We start from the raw sequence: 20169 nt of genomic DNA, 5'->3' as shown, positions 1-20169 counted from the left end.
CGTAGCTCCCATATTAGCTGAGATCTCGCATTTTTGTGGCCCATTTTTGGGCTCAAAAACGGGGTCGAAAATTGACTTTTTTCCAAATTTTCAAAGTGCTATAATTCGACTTGTTCTGGTCGAATTCCGTTATAATCCGGTTTTTTTGTAATGTAGGTTATGGAAATAAGCCGCTGATAGGGGTTTCTATAGCTGTTTTCGGGTTTAAAGAAAATCGATTTTTCGCATTTTCAAAGTGCTCTAATTCCCTTAGCTTTTCTCGAAACTCATTATAACCCGGTGTTTTCGTGTTGTAGGTGATGGGATCAAGCCGCTGGTACAGTTAGTTCAAATTCGAAAAAAATCAATTTTTGGTGAAAAATTCGATACGGGGGGGTATACCCTAAAAATGAAAAATCTTAAACTTTGGAGGTCCATATCTCGGCTTCTATGGGCACTATCGGGAAAATTCCAACGGTTTTGACTTAGTTTCGTCCTTCTCAATCCAACGAGACCATCCGCAAGGTCGTAGCTCTCATATTAGCTGAGATCTCGCATTTTTGTGGCCCATTTTTGGGCTCAAAAACGGGGGTCGAAAATTGACTTTTTTCCAAATTTTCAAAGTGCTATAATTCGACTTGTTCTGGTCGAATTCCGTTATAATCCGGTGTTTTCGTAATGTAGGTGATGGGAATAAGCGCTGATAGGGGTTTCTATAGCTGTTTTCGGGTTTAAAGAAAATCGATTTTTCGCATTTTCAAAGTGCTCTAATTCCCTTAGTTTTTCTCAAAACTCATTATAACCCGGTGTTTTCGTGTTGTAGGTGATGGGATCAAGCCGCTGGTACAGTTAGTTCAAATTCGAAAAAAATCAATTTTTGGTGAAAAATTCGATACGGGGGGGTATACCCTAAAAATGAAAAATCCCAAACTTTGAAGGTCCATATCTCGGCTTCTATGGGCACTATCGGGAAAATTCCAACGGTTTTGACTTAGTTTCATCCTTCTAAATTCAACGAGACCATCCGCAAGATCGTAGCTCCCATATTAGCTGAGATCTAGCATTTTTGTGGCCCATTTTTGGGCTCAAAAACGGGGTCGAAAATTGACTTTTTTCCAAATTTTCAAAGTGCTATATTTCGACTTGTTCTGGTCGAATTCCGTTATAATCCGGTGTTTTCGTAATGTAGGTGATGGGAATAAGCCGCTGATAGGGGTTTCTATAGCTGTTTTCGGGTTTAAAGAAAATCGATTTTTCGCATTTTCAAAGTGCTCTAATTTCCTTAGTTTTTCTCGAAACTCATTATAACCCGGTGTTTTCGTGTTGTAGGTGATGGGATCAAGCCGCTGGTACAGTTAGTTCAAATTCGAAAAAAATCAATTTTTTGTGAAAAATTCGATACGGGGGGGTATACCCTAAAAATGACAAATCCCAAACTTTGAAGGTCCATATCTCGGCTTCTATGGGCACTATCGGGAAAATTCCAACGGTTTTGACTTAGTTTCGTCCTTCTCAATCCAACGAGACCATCCGCAAGGTCGTAGCTCCCATATTAGCTGAGATCTCGCATTTTTGTGGCCCATTTTTGGGCTCAAAAACGGGGTCGAAAATTGACTTTTTTCCAAATTTTCAAAGTGCTATAATTCGACTTGTTCTGGTCGAATTCCGTTATAATCCGGTGTTTTCGTAATGTAGGTGATGGGAATAAGCCGCTGATAGGGGTTTCTATAGCTGTTTTCGGGTTTAAAGAAAATCGATTTTTCGCATTTTCAAAGTGCTCTAATTCCCTTAGTTTTTCTCGAAACTCATTATAACCCGGTGTTTTCGTGTTGTAGGTGATGGGATCAAGCCGCTGGTACAGTTAGTTCAAATTCGAAAAAAATCAATTTTTCGTGAAAAATTCGATACGGGGGGGTATACCCTAAAAATGAAAAATCCCAAACTTTGAAGGTCCATATCTCGGCTTCTATGGGCACTATCGGGAAAATTCCAACGGTTTTGACTTAGTTTCGTCCTTCTGAATTCAACGAGACCATCCGCAAGATCGTAGCTCCCATATTAGCTGAGATCTCGCATTTTTGTGGCCCATTTTTGGGCTCAAAAACGGGGTCGAAAATTGACTTTTTTCCGAATTTTCAAAGTGCCATAATTCGACTTGTTCTGGTCGAATTCCGTTATAATCCGGTGTTTTCGTAATGTAGGTGATGGGAATAAGCTGCTGATAGGGGTTTCTATAGCTATTTTCGGGTTTAAAGAAAATCGATATCTCGCATTTTCAAAGTGCTCTAATTCCCTTAGTTTTTCTCGAAACTCATTATAACCCGGTGTTTTCGTGTTGTAGGTGATGGGATCAAGCCGCTGGTACAGTTAGTTCAAATTCGAAAAAAATCAATTTTTGGTGAAAAATTCGATACGGGGGGGTATACCCTAAAAATGAAAAATCACAAACTTTGGACGCCCATATCTCGGCTTCTATGGGCACTATCGGGAAAATTCCAACGGTTTTGACTTATTTTCGTCCTTTTCAATCCAACGAGACCATCCGCAAGGTCATAGCTCCCATATTAGCTGAGATCTCGCATTTTTGTGGCCCATTTTTGGGCTCAAAAACGGGGGTCGAAAATTGATTTTTTTCCAAATTTTCAAAGTGCTATAATTCGACTTGTTCTGGTCGAATTCCGTTATAATCCGGTGTTTTCGTAATGTAGGTGATGGGAATAAGCCGCTGATAGGGGTTTCTATAGCTATTTTCGGGTTTAAAGAAAATCGATATCTCGCATTTTCAAAGTGCTCTAATTTCCTTAGTTTTTCTCGAAACTCATTATAACCCGGTGTTTTCGTGTTGTAGGTGATGGGATCAAGCCGCTGGTACAGTTAGTTCAAATTCGAAAAAAATCAATTTTTGGTGAAAAATTCGATACAGGGGGGTATACCCTAAAAATGAAAAATCCCAAACTTTGAAGGTCCATATCTCGGCTTCTATGGGCACTATCGGGAAAATTCCAACGGTTTTGACTTAGTTTCGTCCTTCTTAATCTAACGAGACCATCCGCAAGATCGTAGCTCCCATATTAGCTGAGATCTAGCATTTTTGTGGCCCATTTTTGGGCTCAAAAACGGGGTCGAAAATTGACTTTTTTCCAAATTTTCAAAGTGCTATAATTTGACTTGTTCTGGTCGAATTCCGTTATAACCTGGTGTTTTCGTGTTGTAGGTGATGGGATCAAGCCGCTGGTACAGTTAGTTCAAATTCGAAAAAAATCAATTTTTGGTGAAAAATTCGATACGGGGGGGTATACCCTAAAAATGAAAAATCCCAAATTTTGAAGGTCCATATATCGGCTTCTATGGGCACTATCAGGAAAATTCCAACGGTTTTGACTTAGTTTCGTCCTTCTTAATCTAACGAGACCATCCGCAAGATCGTAGCTCCCATATTAGCTGAGATCTAGCATTTTTGTGTTATAATCCGGTGTTTTCGTAATGTAGATGATGGGAATAAGCCGCTGATAGGGGTTTCTATAGCTATTTTCGGGTTTAAAGAAAATCGATTTTTCGCATTTTCAAGGTGCTCTAATTTCCTTAGTTTTTCTCGAAACTCATTATAACCCGGTGTTTTCGTGTTGTAGGTGATGGGATCAAGCCGCTGGTACAGTTAGTTCAAATTCGAAAAAAAATCAATTTTTGGTGAAAAATTCGATACGGGGGGGTATACCCTAAAAATGAAAAATCTTAAAATTTGGAGGTCCATATCTCGGCTTCTATGGGCACTATCGGGAAAATTCCAACGGTTTTGACTTATTTTCGTCCTTTTCAATCCAACGAGACCATCCGCAAGGTCATAGCTCCCATATTAGCTGAGATCTCGCATTTTTGTGGCCCATTTTTGGGCTCAAAAACGGGGTCGAAAATTGACTTTTTTCCAAATTTTCAAAGTGCTATAATTCGACTTGTTCTGGTCGAATTCCGTTATAATCCGGTGTTTTCGTAATGTAGGTGATGGGAATAAGCCGCTGATAGGGGTTTCTATAGCTATTTTCGGGTTTAAAGAAAATCGATTTTTCGCATTTTCAAAGTGCTCTAATTTCCTTAGTTTTTCTCGAAACTCATTATAACCCGGTGTTTTCGTGTTGTAGGTGATGGGATCAAGCCGCTGGTACAGTTAGTTCAAATTCGAAAAAAATCAATTTTTGGTGAAAAATTCGATACGGGGGGGTATACCCTAAAAATGAAAAATCTTAAACTTTGGAGGTCCATATCTCGGCTTCTATGGGCACTATCGGGAAAATTCCAACGGTTTTGACTTATTTTCGTCCTTTTCAATCCAACGAGACCATCCGCAAGGTCATAGCTCCCATATTAGCTGAGATCTCGCATTTTTGTGGCCCATTTTTGGGCTCAAAAACGGGGTCGAAAATTGACTTTTTTCCAAATTTTCAAAGTGCTATAATTCGACTTGTTCTGGTCGAATTCCGTTATAATCCGGTGTTTTCGTAATGTAGGTGATGGGAATAAGCCGCTGATAGGGGTTTCTATAGCTATTTTCGGGTTTAAAGAAAATCGATATCTCGCATTTTCAAAGTGCTCTAATTTCCTTAGTTTTTCTCGAAACTCATTATAACCCGGTGTTTTCGTGTTGTAGGTGATGGGATCAAGCCGCTGGTACAGTTAGTTCAAATTCGAAAAAAATCAATTTTTGGTGAAAAATTCGATACGGGGGGTATACCCTAAAAATGAAAAATCTTAAAATTTGGAGGTCCATATCTCGGCTTCTATGGGCACTATCGGGAAAATTCCAACGGTTTTGACTTATTTTCGTCCTTTTCAATCCAACGAGACCATCCGCAAGGTCATAGCTCCCATATTAGCTGAGATCTCGCATTTTTGTGGCCCATTTTTGGGCTCAAAAACGGGGTCGAAAATTGACTTTTTTCCAAATTTTCAAAGTGCTATAATTCGACTTGTTCTGGTCGAATTCCGTTATAATCCGGTTTTTTTGTAATGTAGGTTATGGAAATAAGCCGCTGATAGGGGTTTCTATAGCTATTTTCGGGTTTAAAGAAAATCGATTTTTCGCATTTTCAAAGTGCTCTAATTTCCTTAGTTTTTCTCGAAACTCATTATAACCCGGTGTTTTCGTGTTGTAGGTGATGGGATCAAGCCGCTGGTACAGTTAGTTCAAATTCGAAAAAAATCAATTTTTGGTGAAAAATTCGATACGGGGGGGTATACCCTAAAAATGAAAAATCTTAAACTTTGGAGGTCCATATCTCGGCTTCTATGGGCACTATCGGGAAAATTCCAACGGTTTTGACTTAGTTTCGTCCTTCTCAATCCAACGAGACCATCCGCAAGGTCGTAGCTCCCATATTAGCTGAGATCTCGCATTTTTGTGGCCCATTTTTGGGCTCAAAAACGGGGTCGAAAATTGACTTTTTTCCAAATTTTCAAAGTGCTATAATTCGACTTGTTCTGGTCGAATTCCGTTATAATCCGGTTTTTTTGTAATGTAGGTTATGGAAATAAGCCGCTGATAGGGGTTTCTATAGCTATTTTCGGGTTTAAAGAAAATCGATTTTTCGCATTTTCAAAGTGCTCTAATTTCCTTAGTTTTTCTCGAAACTCATTATAACCCGGTGTTTTCGTGTTGTAGGTGATGGGATCAAGCCGCTGGTACAGTTAGTTCAAATTCGAAAAAAATCAATTTTTGGTGAAAAATTCGATACGGGGGGGTATACCCTAAAAATGAAAAATCTTAAACTTTGGAGGTCCATATCTCGGCTTCTATGGGCACTATCGGGAAAATTCCAACGGTTTTGACTTATTTTCGTCCTTTTCAATCCAACGAGACCATCCGCAAGGTCATAGCTCCCATATTAGCTGAGATCTCGCATTTTTGTGGCCCATTTTTGGGCTCAAAAACGGGGTCGAAAATTGACTTTTTTCCAAATTTTCAAAGTGCTATAATTCGACTTGTTCTGGTCGAATTCCGCTATAATCCGGTGTTTTCGTAATGTAGGTGATGGGAATAAGCCGCTGATAGGGGTTTCTATAGCTATTTTCGGGTTTAAAGAAAATCGATATCTCGCATTTTCAAAGTGCTCTAATTTCCTTAGTTTTTCTCGAAACTCATTATAACCCGGTGTTTTCGTGTTGTAGGTGATGGGATCAAGCCGCTGGTACAGTTAGTTCAAATTCGAAAAAAATCAATTTTTGGTGAAAAATTCGATACGGGGGGTATACCCTAAAAATGAAAAATCTTAAAATTTGGAGGTCCATATCTCGGCTTCTATGGGCACTATCGGGAAAATTCCAACGGTTTTGACTTATTTTCGTCCTTTTCAATCCAACGAGACCATCCGCAAGGTCATAGCTCCCATATTAGCTGAGATCTCGCATTTTTGTGGCCCATTTTTGGGCTCAAAAACGGGGTCGAAAATTGACTTTTTTCCAAATTTTCAAAGTGCTATAATTCGACTTGTTCTGGTCGAATTCCGTTATAATCCGGTGTTTTCGTAATGTAGGTGATGGGAATAAGCCGCTGATAGGGGTTTCTATAGCTGTTTTCGGGTTTAAAGAAAATCGATTTTTCGCATTTTCAAAGTGCTCTAATTCCCTTAGTTTTTCTCAAAACTCATTATAACCCGGTGTTTTCGTGTTGTAGGTGATGGGATCAAGCCGCTGGTACAGTTAGTTCAAATTCGAAAAAAATCAATTTTTGGTGAAAAATTCGATACGGGGGGGGTATACCCTAAAAATGAAAAATCCCAAACTTTGAAGGTCCATATCTCGGCTTCTATTGGCACTATCGGGAAAATTCCAACGGTTTTGACTTAGTTTCGTCCTTCTAAATTCAACGAGACCATTCGCAAGATCGTAGCTCCCATATTAGCTGAGATCTCGCATTTTTGTGGCCCATTTTTGGGCTCAAAAACGGGGTCGAAAATTGACTTTTTTCCAAATTTTCAAAGTGCTATAATTCGACTTGTTCTGGTCGAATTCCGTTATAATCCGGTGTTTTCGTAATGTAGGTGATGGGAATAAGCCGCTGATAGGGGTTTCTATAGCTGTTTTCGGGTTTAAAGAAAATCGATTTTTCGCATTTTCAAAGTGCTCTAATTCCCTTAGTTTTTCTCAAAACTCATTATAACCCGGTGTTTTCGTGTTGTAGGTGATGGGATCAAGCCGCTGGTACAGTTAGTTCAAATTCGAAAAAAATCAATTTTTGGTGAAAAATTCGATACGGGGGGGTATACCCTAAAAATGAAAAATCCCAAACTTTGAAGGTCCATATCTCGGCTTCTATGGGCACTATCGGGAAAATTCCAACGGTTTTGACTTAGTTTCGTCCTTCTAAATTCAACGAGACCATCCGCAAGATCGTAGCTCCCATATTAGCTGAGATCTCGCATTTTTGTGGCCCATTTTTGGGCTCAAAAACGGGGTCGAAAATTGACTTTTTTCCAAATTTTCAAAGTGCTATATTTCGACTTGTTCTGGTCGAATTCCGTTATAATCCGGTGTTTTCGTAATGTAGGTGATGGGAATAAGCCGCTGATAGGGGTTTCTATAGCTGTTTTCGGGTTTAAAGAAAATCGATTTTTCGCATTTTCAAAGTGCTCTAATTTCCTTAGTTTTTCTCGAAACTCATTATAACCCGGTGTTTTCGTGTTGTAGGTGATGGGATCAAGCCGCTGGTACAGTTAGTTCAAATTCGAAAAAAATCAATTTTTGGTGAAAAATTCGATACGGGGGGGTATACCCTAAAAATGAAAAATCTTAAACTTTGGAGGTCCATATCTCGGCTTCTATGGGCACTATCGGGAAAATTCCAACGGTTTTGACTTAGTTTTGTCCTTCTCAATCCAACGAGATCATCCGCAAGATCGTAGCTCCCATATTAGCTGAGATCTAGCATTTTTGTGGCCCATTTTTGGGCTCAAAAACGGGGTCGAAAATTGACTTTTTTCCAAATTTTCAAAGTGCTATAATTCGACTTGTTCTGGTCGAATTCCGTTATAATCCGGTGTTTTCGTAATGTAGGTGATGGGAATAAGCCGCTGATAGGGGTTTCTATAGCTGTTTTCGGGTTTAAAGAAAATCGATTTTTCGCATTTTCAAATTCCCTTAGCTTTTCTCGAAACTCATTATAACCCGGTGTTTTCGTGTTGTAGGTGATGGGATCAAGCCGCTGGTACAGTTAGTTCAAATTCGAAAAAAATCAATTTTTGGTGAAAAATTCGATACGGGGGGGTATACCCTAAAAATGAAAAATCTTAAACTTTGGAGGTCCATATCTCGGCTTCTATGGGCACTATCGGGAAAATTCCAACGGTTTTGACTTAGTTTCATCCTTCTAAATTCAACGAGACCATCCGCAAGATCGTAGCTCCCATATTAGCTGAGATCTAGCATTTTTGTGGCCCATTTTTGGGCTCAAAAACGGGGTCGAAAATTGACTTTTTTCCAAATTTTCAAAGTGCTATAATTCGACTTGTTCTGGTCGAATTCCGTTATAATCCGGTGTTTTCGTAATGTAGGTGATGGGAATAAGCCGCTGATAGGGGTTTCTATAGCTATTTTCGGGTTTAAAGAAAATCGATTTTTCGCATTTTCAAAGTGCTCTAATTCCCTTAGTTTTTCTCGAAACTCATTATAACCCGGTGTTTTCGTGTTGTAGGTGATGGGATCAAGCCGCTGGTACAGTTAGTTCAAATTCGAAAAAAATCAATTTTTGGTGAAAAATTCGATACGGGGGGGTATACCCTAAAAATGAAAAATCCCAAACTTTGAAGGTCCATATCTCGGCTTCTATGGGCACTATCGGGAAAATTCCAACGGTTTTGACTTAGTTTCATCCTTCTAAATTCAACGAGACCATCCGCAAGATCGTAGCTCCCATATTAGCTGAGATCTAGCATTTTTGTGGCCCATTTTTGGGCTCAAAAACGGGGTCGAAAATTGACTTTTTTCCAAATTTTCAAAGTGCTATAATTCGACTTGTTCTGGTCGAATTCCGTTATAATCCGGTGTTTTTGTAATGTAGGTGATGGGAATAAGCCGCTGATAGGGGTTTCTATAGCTGTTTTCGGGTTTAAAGAAAATCGATTTTTCGCATTTTCAAAGTGCTCTAATTCCCTTAGTTTTTCTCGAAACTCATTATAACCCGGTGTTTTCGTGTTGTAGGTGATGGGATCAAGCCGCTGGTACAGTTAGTTCAAATTCGAAAAAAATCAATTTTTCGTGAAAAATTCGATACGGGGGGGTATACCCTAAAAATGAAAAATCCCAAACTTTGAAGGTCCATATCTCGGCTTCTATGGGCACTATCGGGAAAATTCCAACGGTTTTGACTTAGTTTCGTCCTTCTCAATCCAACGAGACCATCCGCAAGGTCGTAGCTCCCATATTAGCTGAGATCTCGCATTTTTGTGGCCCATTTTTGGGCTCAAAAACGGGGTCGAAAATTGACTTTTTTCCAAATTTTCAAAGTGCTATAATTCGACTTGTTCTGGTCGAATTCCGTTATAATCCGGTGTTTTCGTAATGTAGGTGATGGGAATAAGCCGCTGATAGGGGTTTCTATAGCTGTTTTCGGGTTTAAAGAAAATCGATTTTTCGCATTTTCAAAGTGCTCTAATTTCCTTAGTTTTTCTCGAAACTCATTATAACCCGGTGTTTTCGTGTTGTAGGTGATGGGATCAAGCCGCTGGTACAGTTAGTTCAAATTCGAAAAAAATCAATTTTTGGTGAAAAATTCGATACGGGGGGGTATACCCTAAAAATGAAAAATCCCAAACTTTGAAGGTCCATATCTCGGCTTCTATGGGCACTATCGAAAAAATTCCAACGGTTTTGACTTAGTTTCGTCCTTCTCAATCCAACGAGACCATCCGCAAGGTCGTAGCTTCCATATTAGCTGAGATCCCGCATTTTTGTGGCCCATTTTTGGGCTCAAAAACGGGGTCGAAAATTGACTTTTTTCCAAATTTTCAAAGTGCTATAATTCGACTTGTTCTGGTCGAATTCCGTTATAATCCGGTGTTTTCGTAATGTAGGTGATGGGAATAAGCCGCTGATAGGGGTTTCTATAGCTGTTTTCGGGTTTAAAGAAAATCGATTTTTCGCATTTTCAAAGTGCTCTAATTTCCTTAGTTTTTCTCGAAACTCATTATAACCCGGTGTTTTCGTGTTGTAGGTGATGGGATCAAGCCGCTGGTACAGTTAGTTCAAATTCGAAAAAAATCAATTTTTGGTGAAAAATTCGATACGGGGGGGTATACCCTAAAAATGAAAAATCCCAAACTTTGAAGGTCCATATCTCGGCTTCTATGGGCACTATCGGGAAAATTCCAACGGTTTTGACTTAATTTCGTCCTTCTAAATTCAACGAGACCATCCGCAAGATCGTAGCTCCCATATTAGCTGAGATCTAGCATTTTTGTGGCCCATTTTTGGGCTCAAAAACGGGCTCGAAAATTGACTTTTTTCCAAATTTTCAAAGTGCTATATTTCGACTTGTTCTGGTCGAATTCCGTTATAATCCGGTGTTTTCGTAATGTAGGTGATGGGAATAAGCCGCTGATAGGGGTTTCTATAGCTGTTTTCGGGTTTAAAGAAAATCGATTTTTCGCATTTTCAAAGTGCTCTAATTCCCTTAGCTTTTCTCGAAACTCATTATAACCCGGTGTTTTCGTGTTGTAGGTGATGGGATCAAGCCGCTGGTACAGTTAGTTCAAATTCGAAAAAAATCAATTTTTGGTGAAAAATTCGATACGGGGGGGTATACCCTAAAAATGAAAAATCTTAAACTTTGGAGGTCCATATCTCGGCTTCTATGGGCACTATCGGGAAAATTCCAACGGTTTTGACTTAGTTTTGTCCTTCTCAATCCAACGAGACCATCCGCAAGATCGTAGCTCCCATATTAGCTGAGATCTAGCATTTTTGTGGCCCATTTTTGGGCTCAAAAACGGGGTCGAAAATTGACTTTTTTCCAAATTTTCAAAGTGCTATAATTCGACTTGTTCTGGTCGAATTCCATTATAATCCGGTGTTTTCGTAATGTAGGTGATGGGAATAAGCCGCTGATAGGGGTTTCTATAGCTATTTTCGGGTTTAAAGAAAATCGATTTTTCGCATTTTCAAAGTGCTCTAATTCCCTTAGTTTTTCTCGAAACTCATTATAACCCGGTGTTTTCGTGTTGTAGGTGATGGGATCAAGCCGCTGGTACAGTTAGTTCAAATTCGAAAAAAATCAATTTTTGGTGAAAAATTCGATACGGGGGGGTATACCCTAAAAATGAAAAATCTTAAACTTTGGAGGTCCATATCTCGGCTTCTATGGGCACTATCGGGAAAATTCCAACGGTTTTGACTTAGTTTCGTCCTTCTCAATCCAACGAGACCATCCGCAAGGTCATAGCTCCCATATTAGCTGAGATCTCGCATTTTTGTGGCCCATTTTTGGGCTCAAAAACGGGGTCGAAAATTGACTTTTTTCCAAATTTTCAAAGTGCTATAATTCGACTTGTTCTGGTCGAATTCCGTTATAATCCGGTGTTTTCGTAATGTAGGTGATGGGAATAAGCCGCTGATAGGGGTTTCTATAGCTATTTTCGGGTTTAAAGTAAATCGATTTTTCGCATTTTCAAAGGGCTCTAATTCCCTTAGTTTTTCTCGAAACTCATTATAACCCGGTGTTTTCGTGTTGTAGGTGATGGGATCAAGCCGCTGGTACAGTTAGTTCAAATTCGAAAAAAATCAATTTTTGGTGAAAAATTCGATACAGGGGGGTATACCCTAAAAATGAAAAATCCCAAACTTTGAAGGTCCATATCTCGGCTTTTATGGACACTATCGGGAAAATTCCAACGGTTTTGACTTAGTTTCGTCCTTCTTAATCCAACGAGACCATCCACAAGATCGTAGCTCCCATATTAGCTGAGATCTAGCATTTTTGTGGCCCATTTTTGGGCTCAAAAACGGGGTCGAAAATTGACTTTTTTCCAAATTTTCAAAGTGCTATAATTCGACTTGTTCTGGTCGAATTCCGTTATAATCCGGTGTTTTCGTAATGTAGGTGATGGGAATAAGCCGCTGATAGGGGTTTCTATAGCTATTTTCGGGTTTAAAGAAAATCGATTTTTCGCATTTTCAAAGTGCTCTAATTCCCTTAGTTTTTCTCGAAACTCATTATAACCTGGTGTTTTCGTGTTGTAGGTGATGGGATCAAGCCGCTGGTACAGTTAGTTCAAATTCGAAAAAAATCAATTTTTGGTGAAAAATTCGATACGGGGGGGTATACCCTAAAAATGAAAAATCTTAAACTTTGGAGGTCCATATCTCGGCTTCTATGGGCACTATCGGGAAAATTCCAACGGTTTTGACTTAGTTTCGTCCTTCTCAATCCAACGAGACCATCCACAAGGTCGTAGCTCCCATATTAGCTAAGATCTCGCATTTTTGTGGCCCATTTTTGTGCTCAAAAACGGGGTCGAAAATTGACTTTTTTCCAAATTTTCAAAGTGCTATAATTCGACTTGTTCTGGTCGAATTCCGTTATAATCCGGTGTTTTCGTAATGTAGGTGATGGGAATAAGCCGCTGATAGGGGTTTCTATAGCTATTTTCGGGTTTAAAGAAAATCGATTTTTCGCATTTTCAAAGTGCTCTAATTCCCTTAGTTTTTCTCGAAACTCATTATAACCCGATGTTTTCGTGTTGTAGGTGATGGGATCAAGCCGCTGGTACAGTTAGTTCAAATTCTAAAAAAATCAATTTTTCGTGAAAAATTCGATACGGGGGGGTATACCCTAAAAATGAAAAATCCCAAACTTTGAAGGTCCATATCTCGGCTTCTATGGGCACTATCGGGAAAATTCCAACGGTTTTGACTTAGTTTCGTCCTTCTCAATCCAACGAGACCATCCGCAAGGTCATAGCTCCCATATTAGCTGAGATCTCGCATTTTTGTGGCCCATTTTTGGGCTCAAAAACGGGGTCGAAAATTGACTTTTTTCCAAATTTTCAAAGTGCTATAATTCGACTTGTTCTGGTCGAATTCCGTTATAATCCGGTGTTTTCGTAATGTAGGTGATGGGAATAAGCCGCTGATAGGGGTTTCTATAGCTATTTTCGGGTTTAAAGAAAATCGATTTTTCGCATTTTCAAAGTGCTCTAATTCCCTTAGTTTTTCTCGAAACTCATTATAACCCGGTGTTTTCGTGTTGTAGGTGATGGGATCAAGCCGCTGGTACAGTTAGTTCAAATTCGAAAAAAATCAATTTTTGGTGAAAAATTCGATACGGGGGGGTATACCCTAAATATGAAAAATCTTAAACTTTGGAGGTCCATATCTCGGCTTCTATGGGCACTATCGGGAAAATTCCAACGGTTTTGACTTAGTTTCGTCCTTCTCAATCCAACGAGACCATCCGCAAGGTCATAGCTCCCATATTAGCTGAGATCTCGCATTTTTGTGGCCCATTTTTGGGCTCAAAAACGGGGTCGAAAATTGACTTTTTTCCAAATTTTCAAAGTGCTATAATTCGACTTGTTCTGGTCGAATTCCGTTATAATCCGGTGTTTTCGTAATGTAGGTGATGGACATAAGCCGCTGATAGGGGTTTCTATAGCTATTTTCGGGTTTAAAGAAAATCGATTTTTCGCATTTTCAAAGTGCTCTAATTTCCTTAGTTTTTCTCGAAACTCATTATAACCCGGTGTTTTCGTGTTGTAGGTGATGGGATCAAGCCGCTGGTACAGTTAGTTCAAATTCGAAAAAAATCAATTTTTGGTGAAAAATTCGATACAGGGGGGTATACCCTAAAAATGAAAAATCCCAAACTTTGAAGGTCCATATCTCGGCTTCTATGGGCACTATCGGGAAAATTCCAACGGTTTTGACTTAGTTTCGTCCTTCTCAATCCAACGAGACCATCCACAAGATCGTAGCTCCCATATTAGCTGAGATCTAGCATTTTTGTGGCCCATTTTTGGGCTCAAAAACGGGGTCGAAAATTGACTTTTTTCCAAATTTTCAAAGTGCTATAATTCGACTTGTTCTGGTCGAATTCCGTTATAATCCGGTGTTTTCGTAATGTAGGTGATGGGAATAAGCCGCTGATAGGGGTTTCTATAGCTATTTTCGGGTTTAAAGAAAATCGATTTTTCGCATTTTCAAAGTGCTCTAATTTCCTTAGTTTTTCTCGAAACTCATTATAACCCGGTGTTTTCGTGTTGTAGGTGATGGGATCAAGCCGCTGGTACAGTTAGTTCAAATTCGAAAAAAATCAATTTTTGGTGAAAAATTCGATACGGGGGGGTATACCCTAAAAATGAAAAATCCCAAACTTTGAAGGTCCATATCTCGGCTTCTATGGGCACTATCGGGAAAATTCCAACGGTTTTGACTTAGTTTCGTCCTTCTCAATCCAACGAGACCATCCGCAAGGTCGTAGCTTCCATATTAGCTGAGATCCCGCATTTTTGTGGCCCATTTTTGGGCTCAAAAACGGGGTCGAAAATTGACTTTTTTCCAAATTTTCAAAGTGCTATAATTCGACTTGTTCTGGTCGAATTCCGTTATAATCCGGTGTTTTCGTAATGTAGGTGATGGGAATAAGCCGCTGATAGGGGTTTCTATAGCTGTTTTCGGGTTTAAAGAAAATCGATTTTTCGCATTTTCAAAGTGCTCTAATTTCCTTAGTTTTTCTCGAAACTCATTATAACCCGGTGTTTTCGTGTTGTAGGTGATGGGATCAAGCCGCTGGTACAGTTAGTTCAAATTCGAAAAAAATCAATTTTTGGTGAAAAATTCGATACGGGGGGGTATACCCTAAAAATGAAAAATCTTAAACTTTGGAGGTCCATATCTCGGCTTCTATGGGCACTATCGGGAAAATTCCAACGGTTTTGACTTAGTTTTGTCCTTCTCAATCCAACGAGATCATCCGCAAGATCGTAGCTCCCATATTAGCTGAGATCTAGCATTTTTGTGGCCCATTTTTGGGCTCAAAAACGGGGTCGAAAATTGACTTTTTTCCAAATTTTCAAAGTGCTATAATTCGACTTGTTCTGGTCGAATTCCGTTATAATCCGGTGTTTTCGTAATGTAGGTGATGGGAATAAGCCGCTGATAGGGGTTTCTATAGCTGTTTTCGGGTTTAAAGAAAATCGATTTTTCGCATTTTCAAAGTGCTCTAATTCCCTTAGTTTTTCTCGAAACTCATTATAACCCGGTGTTTTCGTGTTGTAGGTGATGGGATCAAGCCGCTGGTACAGTTAGTTCAAATTCGAAAAAAATCAATTTTTCGTGAAAAATTCGATACGGGGGGGTTTACCCTAAAAATGAAAAATCCCAAACTTTGAAGGTCCATATCTCGGCTTCTATGGGCACTATCGGGAAAATTCCAACGGTTTTGACTTAGTTTCGTCCTTCTCAATCCAACGAGACCATCCGCAAGGTCGTAGCTCCCATATTAGCTGAGATCTCGCATTTTTGTGGCCCATTTTTGGGCTCAAAAACGGGGTCGAAAATTGACTTTTTTCCAAATTTTCAAAGTGCTATAATTCGACTTGTTCTGGTCGAATTCCGTTATAATCCGGTGTTTTCGTAATGTAGGTGATGGGAATAAGCCGCTGATAGGGGTTTCTATAGCTGTTTTCGGGTTTAAAGAAAATCGATTTTTCGCATTTTCAAAGTGCTCTAATTTCCTTAGTTTTTCTCGAAACTCATTATAACCCGGTGTTTTCGTGTTGTAGGTGATGGGATCAAGCCGCTGGTACAGTTAGTTCAAATTCGAAAAAAATCAATTTTTGGTGAAAAATTCGATACGGGGGGGTATACCCTAAAAATGAAAAATCCCAAACTTTGAAGGTCCATATCTCGGCTTCTATGGGCACTATCGGGAAAATTCCAACGGTTTTGACTTAGTTTCGTCCTTCTCAATCCAACGAGACCATCCGCAAGGTCGTAGCTTCCATATTAGCTGAGATCCCGCATTTTTGTGGCCCATTTTTGGGCTCAAAAACGGGGTCGAAAATTGACTTTTTTCCAAATTTTCAAAGTGCTATAATTCGACTTGTTCTGGTCGAATTCCGTTATAATCCGGTGTTTTCGTAATGTAGGTGATGGGAATAAGCCGCTGATAGGGGTTTCTATAGCTGTTTTCGGGTTTAAAGAAAATCGATTTTTCGCATTTTCAAAGTGCTCTAATTTCCTTAGTTTTTCTCGAAACTCATTATAACCCGGTGTTTTCGTGTTGTAGGTGATGGGATCAAGCCGCTGGTACAGTTAGTTCAAATTCGAAAAAAATCAATTTTTGGTGAAAAATTCGATACGGGGGGGTATACCCTAAAAATGAAAAATCCCAAACTTTGAAGGTCCATATCTCGGCTTCTATGGGCACTATCGGGAAAATTCCAACGGTTTTGACTTAATTTCGTCCTTCTAAATTCAACGAGACCATCCGCAAGATCGTAGCTCCCATATTAGCTGAGATCTAGCATTTTTGTGGCCCATTTTTGGGCTCAAAAACGGGCTCGAAAATTGACTTTTTTCCAAATTTTCAAAGTGCTATATTTCGACTTGTTCTGGTCGAATTCCGTTATAATCCGGTGTTTTCGTAATGTAGGTGATGGGAATAAGCCGCTGATAGGGGTTTCTATAGCTGTTTTCGGGTTTAAAGAAAATCGATTTTTCGCATTTTCAAAGTGCTCTAATTCCCTTAGCTTTTCTCGAAACTCATTATAACCCGGTGTTTTCGTGTTGTAGGTGATGGGATCAAGCCGCTGGTACAGTTAGTTCAAATTCGAAAAAAATCAATTTTTGGTGAAAAATTCGATACGGGGGGGTATACCCTAAAAATGAAAAATCTTAAACTTTGGAGGTCCATATCTCGGCTTCTATGGGCACTATCGGGAAAATTCCAACGGTTTTGACTTAGTTTCGTCCTTCTCAATCCAACGAGACCATCCGCAAGGTCATAGCTCCCATATTAGCTGAGATCTCGCATTTTTGTGGCCCATTTTTGGGCTCAAAAACGGGGTCGAAAATTGACTTTTTTCCAAATTTTCAAAGTGCTATAATTCGACTTGTTCTGGTCGAATTCCGTTATAATCCGGTGTTTTCGTAATGTAGGTGATGGGAATAAGCCGCTGATAGGGGTTTCTATAGCTATTTTCGGGTTTAAAGAAAATCGATTTTTCGCATTTTCAAAGTGCTCTAATTCCCTTAGTTTTTCTCGAAACTCATTATAACCCGGTGTTTTCGTGTTGTAGGTGATGGGATCAAGCCGCTGGTACAGTTAGTTCAAATTCGAAAAAAATCAATTTTTGGTGAAAAATTCGATACGGGGGGGTATACCCTAAAAATGAAAAATCTTAAACTTTGGAGGTCCATATCTCGGCTTCTATGGGCACTATCGGGAAAATTCCAACGGTTTTGACTTAGTTTCGTCCTTCTCAATCCAACGAGACCATCCGCAAGGTCATAGCTCCCATATTAGCTGAGATCTCGCATTTTTGTGGCCCATTTTTGGGCTCAAAAACGGGGTCGAAAATTGACTTTTTTCCAAATTTTCAAAGTGCTATAATTCGACTTGTTCTGGTCGAATTCCGTTATAATCCGGTGTTTTCGTAATGTAGGTGATGGACATAAGCCGCTGATAGGGGTTTCTATAGCTATTTTCGGGTTTAAAGAAAATCGATTTTTCGCATTTTCAAAGTGCTCTAATTTCCTTAGTTTTTCTCGAAACTCATTATAACCCGGTGTTTTCGTGTTGTAGGTGATGGGATCAAGCCGCTGGTACAGTTAGTTCAAATTCGAAAAAAATCAATTTTTGGTGAAAAATTCGATACAGGGGGGTATACCCTAAAAATGAAAAATCCCAAACTTTGAAGGTCCATATCTCGGCTTCTATGGGCACTATCGGGAAAATTCCAACGGTTTTGACTTAGTTTCGTCCTTCTCAATCCAACGAGACCATCCACAAGATCGTAGCTCCCATATTAGCTGAGATCTAGCATTTTTGTGGCCCATTTTTGGGCTCAAAAACGGGGTCGAAAATTGACTTTTTTCCAAATTTTCAAAGTGCTATAATTCGACTTGTTCTGGTCGAATTCCGTTATAATCCGGTGTTTTCGTAATGTAGGTGATGGGAATAAGCCGCTGATAGGGGTTTCTATAGCTATTTTCGGGTTTAAAGAAAATCGATTTTTCGCATTTTCAAAGTGCTCTAATTTCCTTAGTTTTTCTCGAAACTCATTATAACCCGGTGTTTTCGTGTTGTAGGTGATGGGATCAAGCCGCTGGTACAGTTAGTTCAAATTCGAAAAAAATCAATTTTTGGTGAAAAATTCGATACGGGGGGGTATACCCTAAAAATGAAAAATCCCAAACTTTGAAGGTCCATATCTCGGCTTCTATGGGCACTATCGGGAAAATTCCAACGGTTTTGACTTAGTTTCGTCCTTCTCAATCCAACGAGACCATCCGCAAGGTCGTAGCTTCCATATTAGCTGAGATCCCGCATTTTTGTGGCCCATTTTTGGGCTCAAAAACGGGGTCGAAAATTGACTTTTTTCCAAATTTTCAAAGTGCTATAATTCGACTTGTTCTGGTCGAATTCCGTTATAATCCGGTGTTTTCGTAATGTAGGTGATGGGAATAAGCCGCTGATAGGGGTTTCTATAGCTGTTTTCGGGTTTAAAGAAAATCGATTTTTCGCATTTTCAAAGTGCTCTAATTTCCTTAGTTTTTCTCGAAACTCATTATAACCCGGTGTTTTCGTGTTGTAGGTGATGGGATCAAGCCGCTGGTACAGTTAGTTCAAATTCGAAAAAAATCAATTTTTGGTGAAAAATTCGATACGGGGGGGTATACCCTAAAAATGAAAAATCTTAAACTTTGGAGGTCCATATCTCGGCTTCTATGGGCACTATCGGGAAAATTCCAACGGTTTTGACTTAGTTTTGTCCTTCTCAATCCAACGAGACCATCCGCAAGATCGTAGCTCCCATATTAGCTGAGATCTAGCATTTTTGTGGCCCATTTTTGGGCTCAAAAACGGGGTCGAAAATTGACTTTTTTCCAAATTTTCAAAGTGCTATAATTCGACTTGTTCTGGTCGAATTCCATTATAATCCGGTGTTTTCGTAATGTAGGTGATGGGAATAAGCCGCTGATAGGGGTTTCTATAGCTATTTTCGGGTTTAAAGAAAATCGATTTTTCGCATTTTCAAAGTGCTCTAATTCCCTTAGTTTTTCTCGAAACTCATTATAACCCGGTGTTTTCGTGTTGTAGGTGATGGGATCAAGCCGCTGGTACAGTTAGTTCAAATTCGAAAAAAATCAATTTTTGGTGAAAAATTCGATACGGGGGGGTATACCCTAAAAATGAAAAATCTTAAACTTTGGAGGTCCATATCTCGGCTTCTATGGGCACTATCGGGAAAATTCCAACGGTTTTGACTTAGTTTCGTCCTTCTCAATCCAACGAGACCATCCGCAAGGTCATAGCTCCCATATTAGCTGAGATCTCGCATTTTTGTGGCCCATTTTTGGGCTCAAAAACGGGGTCGAAAATTGACTTTTTTCCAAATTTTCAAAGTGCTATAATTCGACTTGTTCTGGTCGAATTCCGTTATAATCCGGTGTTTTCGTAATGTAGGTGATGGGAATAAGCCGCTGATAGGGGTTTCTATAGCTATTTTCGGGTTTAAAGTAAATCGATTTTTCGCATTTTCAAAGTGCTCTAATTCCCTTAGTTTTTCTCGAAACTCATTATAACCCGGTGTTTTCGTGTTGTAGGTGATGGGATCAAGCCGCTGGTACAGTTAGTTCAAATTCGAAAAAAATCAATTTTTGGTGAAAAATTCGATACAGGGGGGTATACCCTAAAAATGAAAAATCCCAAACTTTGAAGGTCCATATCTCGGCTTTTATGGGCACTATCGGGAAAATTCCAACGGTTTTGACTTAGTTTCGTCCTTCTTAATCCAACGAGACCATCCACAAGATCGTAGCTCCCATATTAGCTGAGATCTAGCATTTTTGTGGCCCATTTTTGGGCTCAAAAACGGGGTCGAAAATTGACTTTTTTCCAAATTTTCAAAGTGCTATAATTCGACTTGTTCTGGTCGAATTCCGTTATAATCCGGTGTTTTCGTAATGTAGGTGATGGGAATA

The 20169-nt window shown here is 39.4% G+C and overlaps 1 protein-coding gene across 4 annotated transcripts in view; it reads right to left on the bottom strand.

The window, feature by feature from the left end:
• The window catches only part of LOC126750284 (titin), a 1176889-nt gene that overhangs the window by 557644 nt on the left and 599076 nt on the right, over positions 1-20169 (bottom strand). The window lies entirely within an intron of this gene.

This window comes from Anthonomus grandis, chromosome 2, assembly GCF_022605725.1.
Source record: "Anthonomus grandis grandis chromosome 2, icAntGran1.3, whole genome shotgun sequence".
In the NCBI taxonomy this organism is placed as follows: Eukaryota; Metazoa; Arthropoda; class Insecta; order Coleoptera; family Curculionidae; genus Anthonomus; species Anthonomus grandis.
The sequence above is the reverse complement of the archived record's forward strand: the minus strand, read 5'-3'. Positions and strand labels throughout refer to the sequence as shown.